The sequence below is a fragment of the Electrona antarctica genome (assembly GCF_951216825.1).
Source record: "Electrona antarctica genome assembly, chromosome: 4".
Classification (NCBI taxonomy): Eukaryota; Metazoa; Chordata; class Actinopteri; order Myctophiformes; family Myctophidae; genus Electrona; species Electrona antarctica.
In genome coordinates, this window is record NC_136809.1 from 21287184 (window position 1) to 21295477 (window position 8294).

Genomic DNA, 8294 nt, shown 5'->3' on the forward strand with positions numbered 1-8294 from the left:
CTCGTCTTTACTTGTATAGGTAGAGGTCACCTTTGATTTCGGAGACAGCCCTAGAGCATGTGTAGGTGTAGTATGTTGAAGACGGATGTGAGCCAATACAATGAATACATCATAGAAAGGGACAAAATCATGACTAGACATTATACCATGGCTGGCGGGAAAATACTCGTGTTACTGTCACAGATATTGGGACACCTCAGACATAGTTCCAGACAACAGGTTCTTAACCTGCCCTTATTTTCTGTTTCTTTTAACACAGTGATGAATGACAGGAAACGGGGAGCGAGACAGGAAGCGAGGCCGTTGGGCATGGGAATCGAACCTGCAAGTCACTGTCAGGCTGCTTTAGAGCCTAGTATGCACTTTAACCATTATGCCATTGGCGTCTCTGCAATAATGGTGCCTTAACTACTGTAAATACGTTTTGTTTTAATTAAAAATATCACAGCAGCACACCTTTAACAATGTGCTGTCAAGTCACTGTCTCATGCAGCTTGTTCCACAGTGCTTGTGACCGCATTGTCTCCCTCTTCTCTGCAGAAACCCACCTGATCTGCTGTCCCATGTAATCAAATCTGACACCAGCTTGTGCAAACAGCATCTCGGCCCTGTTATCTGTGCCATATTCCTCCCCTCCCTCCCTCCCGTCCAACAGCTTTTTTCCCCTTTTCATTCCTTGTTCATTCCTTCTGTTCAGATAAAGTTATTTAGTCTACATCTACATTTAGATTGCCTTAAAGAGTGCCCATTTTCAATTGTTTATTTGCATTTGAGTGTATTTGTCTGTTTTCGTATTATGTTTGTTCGCCACGCGTGTGTGTGTGTGTGCGTGCACGCACGCACACACACACACACACACACACACACACACACACACACACACACACACACACACACACACACACACACACACACACACACACACACACACACACACAGACACACACACACTTTAGCATGTGCATAGCATTATGCACACGTGCGGATGTGTGCATGTGCTTGTATGTAAGGTGAATAAAGGTATCATTGTTAGCTGCAGGTGTGCACTTGTGCCAGGCGGCCTTCGGCAGAGGATCCGGAGAACAATGGCTCTCTGTTGGAGGACACACCTGAGTCAGAGAGGGGAGGTGAGAGGGCCCGATCACCGAGAGATTACACAATTGCAGACTTCATTAAACCTGATGGGGGCAATGGAGAGAGAGGGGGAGAGAGCAAACGAGCGATGAGGGGAGGGTGAATGAAGGAGGAACGAAGAGATAGAATAGGTCGAGGAATGCAGAGGGAGGGATGGAAGCAGAGGTAGTGAATACCTTGCAGGAAGGGAGAGATTGAGCAAGGTGGGGCTGGAGATATATGGAACAGTAGGAACAGTTGGCGGCCATGCAGCCGTGTATGTATGTAGAATATATTTATAATATAGGTATATGTAGAATACCTGAGTGAAAGATAGAAAGAGATGGCTCAGGAATGAGAAATAATTAGAGAGGTGAGGCGTGAAGCTTACGACAAAAAAAAGGGGTAAAGCGATGCCATAACTGCCACAAATAGTTTGACCACTCTCCGTTTTTTTTGGCTATGAGATTATGGGCTCCATTTTCGTCACCACTAAACCCCTTATCACTAAACTTCTTTGCCTTTTTTTTACAATTTTGAAAAACATTTTTGAATAATTCAACTAGCCAAACTACCGGTACATCGACACATTGTGAGCTTGTAGACTGGCCATTTTAACTATTCAAAAATGTTTTGCAAAATAGTAAAAAAAGGCAAAGAAGTTTAGGGATAAGGGGTTTAGCGGTGATGAAAATGGAGCCCATTTAGTCTGGAAAACATTCATTGAGAACCAATTGAGCCTGGCTGCTGGAAGCTGGGCTAATCAGCTATATGGACTGTGGTTTAGATGTATGTTAAATGTCAACAATAGCTGTAGAGGTTAGTTGATGCTGCTACATTATATAGTAGGCCTAGAATTTGTTTAAAAACTGTCTGAAGACCTTTCACCAACCTCCTCTACACCTGTACGCCTGAGATGTGACAATAAAGCTGATTCTAAACGGAGCAGATGTTTTCGCTCTGCTCCTGACTGGGTTCAGCAAGAGTTTGATTTACCAACTGGTTCCGCTGGTTGTATGTCATGTTGCTCTGACTGCTTAATGGCTTTTATCCCATCTCCTGCAAAGTTGCTTGCAGTGATGACATCCAAGACCCATTCCCAAGCAGCATGCGATATAGTATACCATAAAAGTAGCAGTCATATAAACTCATGTGCCAGATAAACTAATTGGAACAGAGCAGAAAATGTGTGGGAGAAAAGAAAGGGACTGCAGTTACAACATATCACATTGATTGCAATTCAAATCCAAACCAATAATATTTTATAATATTTTATTATTATTATTATTATTGTTATTATTATTATTATTATTATTATTATTATTATTATTATTATTATTATTATTATTATTATTATTTAACGCATTTTTCACCTGGTGCCAATTTCCTAAGCTGTAATCCTGGGCGCTACTCTCCCTCTGCCATCCTGGCCCTGAACAGAGCTCATGCTTCCTTCAATTTCATGAGGAGTGAGCAGACCATTCTGTCACACCTGACAGGGGGGAGTATCCCCGGTAGGACGTGTTTCCCCAGTGTAGGAACACGTTATTCCAACCAGTTCCTTTCCTTCGTGAGGCACAAGGAGAACATGCAGAGGAGAGAACACCCCCAGTGCCACAGTGTCCCCGGCGGGAATCGAACCCAGGACCTTGAACCTTCTAGCTGTGAGACAATAGGCCTATCTCACAGCCCCCTTTCCACGCCCACTTCCGGTAGATAGTGGTGTCATTTAACATTAGGCATTTACACTTTTTTTCTCTGGAGAATCTAAGTACATTTCCTAATGTTAAAATGTCAAAGACCGATAATAATATGAAGAAAACACAATGGTATAACAACTCAAATAAGTAGAATAAACCTTACCTTTACAAAATGGTAGTTTGTGGCTTGTGAAAATACCTCTTTTAACATGGAAGCCTATGGACCGCAAAAAAAATAACACCACTAACTCCAAAAGGGGGCGTAAAAAGGGGGCGGGGAAATGCTGTGAGATAGGCCTATAGCCAAGGGGCCAGTGAGGCTATTCAACGTTGAAGGTCTGGGTCCTAGTGGTAGGAGGAGGGACTACAGGCGGACCCGTGGATTCATGACCGGGAAACCCCGTGCAGCTGGGCTTTAACATTGAGCGCTCGGTTGCATACGTCACTCCGGACCTCAAAGTTGAGGTCCGGAGGAGGGACTTCCGGCAGTCTTCCGGGTGCTTCAAAACGCCACTGAGCAACTTCCACTGACATGAATAGCTGGGGGGGCGGAGCTTCACGCCAGTTCAGTCTCTATCCTTTTATATACTCTATGCCTATAGCGCTACCAACTACACCACCATGCCCCTACCTACTACTAGAAATAAATTAACCTCTCCCAACCCACCCACTCATAGGCCTAAAAAGACTATAATAATTAAATATACAGTAAATACTTACTAGATGCTAGATGTACAGTAGAGATCCTAATGTAATGCAACATTTGATTCCAACTGTCTATTGTCTAGTGATTAGCAGCATTTAATTTCACTGTAGAAAGTTCCGTAACAACAATATCGATTTGATTAATAACTGTTTCCAAGGGTTAAAAGGGAGAGAGTGTGGAGGAACCATTTCTTGTAAGTGAACATTTTTCTTTGCAGCTGTCTTTCCTGCCAGCCAACCTTTGGACAACAGGGAATATGTATTTGTTAGATTGTAGTTATCCAAAAACATTTACTTTGGCACACTCCCACATCATAGATTCATATGTATAATAAAAGTACCTTACATTTAAGAAACAAGTAAACAATTTGGAGATGTACTGTAGTTTCATTCTATGACATTTCTGGGGGTTAGATATGTTTTATAGACAACATTAAAATAGATAGATGATTTGGGTTTTGGATGCCATGATAATGTTTCCGCAGACTTTGGTCCAGGGCCAATTTAACCTGTTATCCATCTCAGTTGTTCTAAAACAGTTTAATTTCAAGGACCCCTCCCATAAATCTCAGAGTTACAGACCATTTCAGGAACGTCTTTAAGAAACACAGAGGGTCCCTAGACCCCACATTGAGACCCATGACCTTATCCTTTTGGCCCTCAGGATTTTGTGACATCACTATGTTGTCAGCATAGCTCCACCCAGCTTCAACCTGACTAGAGGTGTAATCAGCCAGACAGAGTAACCGAAAACACCTGTATAGTGTTCAGCGCCTAAATTAGGATTGAACAAGAAGTGTGTACCCTAGTTGAGCGTTTCTTTCCCTATGTAACTGTTACTGCATGTGTATATTTTACCTTCAAATTGTATTGTTAAAAATGGGTACGTATCACAAGGTTGACTTCACATCCTAGTAGTTATTGTGCTGCTGAACCAACGCAATGGCCTCTGTAATCTTCTGTCCCTTTGATCCTAAATCTTTTTCCTCATGTGCGTCACATAAACACATGTATGTGAAAGGGGGAATCCAACCACCTCATCTAGCGAGTGAAAGTTTAAACTGAGACACATTGCTGTCACAGCCTCAGTCAAATTCTCTATTTATACAAGGTAAATTTAGTACTGGGGGGAACTCCTATGCAACTCTCTGATGTTGAACGCTCGTCCGTGTACAGCTCAGGGGGACATAAACATGAAGCCGTACTCCATATGGAGAATGTAGCGCACCAGCTCGTAAATGACAGGCTTTAGAATAACACCAAGGCTGCTGGGGGAGTGACACGGGACAGAACGACCTGCTATCATATAAAGCATAGACTCCGTGGCTGTAAATACTTAGCATACACGCACACGCGCGCGCACTGCACACAAACACAGTCGCACATCAAGTACAGTGTATAGGCGTTCTGTTGTGAGGAGACGGGACTCTGTGTTGCATGCATGCCATGTGGCTGTGATTGATCGTATATGGTGCACTGTGGATCATGCCACGGATGTGTCAATAAGTGTCAATGACGATGAACACACACTATATATTTATATTTCTGTTGTGTTTTCTAATTTGGAATTTACCCCAAAGAGTAACTGAGGGACAGAGACAGACTGTATAGACAACTCTGATGTGACAGGAATCACAAACATCTCATCAATAACGCTATACATACGGTTAAATCCTGAGTTAGTTTAACTCTAAAGTCTGCAGCATACTCCAACCTACATCCAAACTTTGTTCAGACAGGGTAGGCTATAAGAACAAAATGACAGGCCGAGGACCCCCTCTAAAACGAGATGATGCATCTCAAGGGGCTTTCCTTTAAATAAAATTTCAATATATACTGTATAAAATAAAGTCATTCATAACTTTCAGAAAATTCTCTTGATACTACCGGTATTCTACTTCAAAATAGGCCTGAAAATCCATTGACTTTTCTTTTTCCCCTTTTTCTACTTTGTACGTGTTTTATTGCGACCACAGGTCGCATTTACTATGAAAACGTGCATTTCCTGTTTTCCCGGTTCGTTACGCCCCCATATATGGTTATGCCTCATGACATCACGTGACATCACGGGACATAATCAGGGATCTCCATTTATGGGCATATATCGTAACACCCTTCCTCCATATGGTCACGCCTCGTGACACCACGTGACATCATGGATACCCTTAGATCTCCATATATGGTTGTAAATCCATCACGCCTCATGACATCATACGCTCATATGTCATTCAGCTATTATATGGCCATACCTCATCAAACCCTGTACACTCAAGTCACTTCCTCTGCTGCCACCCTTAGATCTCCAAGAAACCCATGGAGGGCTTATATGTGGTTCTCACCAAAGATAATATACAAATAGTAATATACAAATAGTAAGGAGACAAAGTAATCAAACATAGGTATGGAAAATAACAAAAACAAAAACAACAACAAATACATTATTTACACTTGTGAAGTGTGTGTGGTGCGTGTGTGAGAGAGAGAGTGTGCGCGTGCACGCATGCACGCACGCGCAAGCCTGAGTGTGCCTAGTGTACATGCATGTCTATCTGTGTCTGAGTATGCACAATAAAGCTACATTACGTTAGAATCAAGTGGAGAGGGTTGCTTCAAGAGGCTGGCCCTCAATCTATGTTTAAAGTTACAGAGTGAAGATGAGGAGTTGGCAATAAGTATGTGTGAATTCCAGAGTAAAGAACCTCTGACTTTTATGGAGAACTGGCTAAGAGGGAGGATGAATATTATCAGATTGTCTAGTATTATAATCATGAACTTGAGAGTTGGTCTTAAAATATTCTTTGAAAGTTGTAGGAAGCATATTTGGAAGGTAAGTGCATTTATAGATGAAAGAACAGGACTGTACTATGTTAATGCCATAGATAGACAATACATTTAGATCTTTAAACAAAGGAGCAGATGGAGCCAAATAGTGAGAAGAGGTAGCTATTCTTACAAATTTCTTTTGAATAATTAATAATTTGTGTAAATTGGATGGATATGTACTTACCCAAACAATATTGCAATAAATGAGATATGGATAAATCAAACTATAATAAAGGGTTAAGAGGCAAGCCTGATGAACCAGGCCCCTAATTCTTCTGATGATACCAAATGATCTTGAAACTTTGTTGGTTACTGTATGTATGTGTTCTTTCCAAGACAATTTTTCATCCACCAGGATTCCTAGGAACTTTGTGGATGAAACTTGACTAATTTCAATCCCACCAATAGAGATCTTAGCTCTATGGTGACAGTAGGCTATTTTTTGTTTTTGCTCACAAAAACTATAACATTTGATTTATTTACATTTAGTGATAACTTATTTGCAAGAAACCATTCAGATAGCATAGCTATGCCAGAATTGGCTTCCTTAATGAGAGATTCAACATTTTTGTGAGTTAAAATCAAATTAGTATCATCAGCAAACAGAATTGGGGTAAAAGATGAGGATACAGCAGCCAGGTCATTGATAAACAATAAATAATAAGGGTCCAAGAATAGACCCCTGAGGGACCCCACAAGACAACTTGACTTTGGATGAAGAACAGCCATTGGCATATACATATTGTTCACGGTTGTAAACATAACTATTCAGCCATTGTATAACATGAAAACCATATTTATGTAATTATATCAAGTAATATAGTATAATCAACAGAATCAAAAGCTTTAGAAAGATCTAGGAATATGCCGAGAGCAAATTCATTGTTATTAAAGGCTGAGTAGATATTGTCAACCAGCTGTAAAAGGGCCATATCGGTGTAATGATTTTTCCTAAAACCATACTGATGCTCATATAAGATATTGTGTTCATTTAAATGGTTAAACATTCTATTGTAGACCAGTTTCTCCAAAGTTTTCGAAAAACATGGTAACACTGATATTGGCCGATAATTATTAAAAAGTCTTGGGTCTCCAGATTTATGTAAAGGAATAACTTTGGCTATTTTTAGATCATTTGGAACCTCCCCCGATTGCAGTGATAGGTTGAGAATGTGGGTAATTGGTTTACTAATAAAAGAAGATACTGGTTTAATCAATGATGTGCTTATATCATCATGACCAGCTGCTGATATCTTCAAGTTGGCAATTAATTCCAATACCTCTGTTTCATTTGTGTCTTCAAATTGCAAGAGAGTAGGGAAGTTACCCTTAATGTAATCTAAATGATTAGGCTACTATTGGGTTTTCCCATATCCTTGGACAGAGAAGAACCTACCTTTGCAAAAAACATATTGAATTCATTAGCTATAACAACAGGATCATTTAGCATATTTTCACCATCCTTAAACTGAGATGGGAGGGGTACAGTAGACCTTTTTTTGTTGAGAAGTTCGTTAATAATTCTCCAAGTGAACTTGATGTCTGATGATTCTCTGAATTTGTTAGAAAAGGGGAGTGGGATTTGTGAGGAATTTTTTATATAGTTTATTTTTTAGAATAGAGGATTTTTGGAGACCTGTTGTAAACCATGGTTTCCAAAGACCTTCACCAGCTTTCTTCCTGGATTTAACCAAAGGAAAGCAGCGATGAAAGACAGAACAACAACAACAAATGAATGAATGTTTGATAAGCAAGATGCACATCAGAGTACTCATAAACATCATCCCAAGAAATATTACGAATCAATCTCCCAAACCTCTCCCTATTCCTAGTGTTAAAAACTCAAAATGTATCGCTGTTATTTGTTCTCTCATGTTCACTTCTAATTGGCAAGGACAGGAAGAAAACAGGGAAGTGATCTGATATATCTGTTAACAGGATGCCTGATTGAGC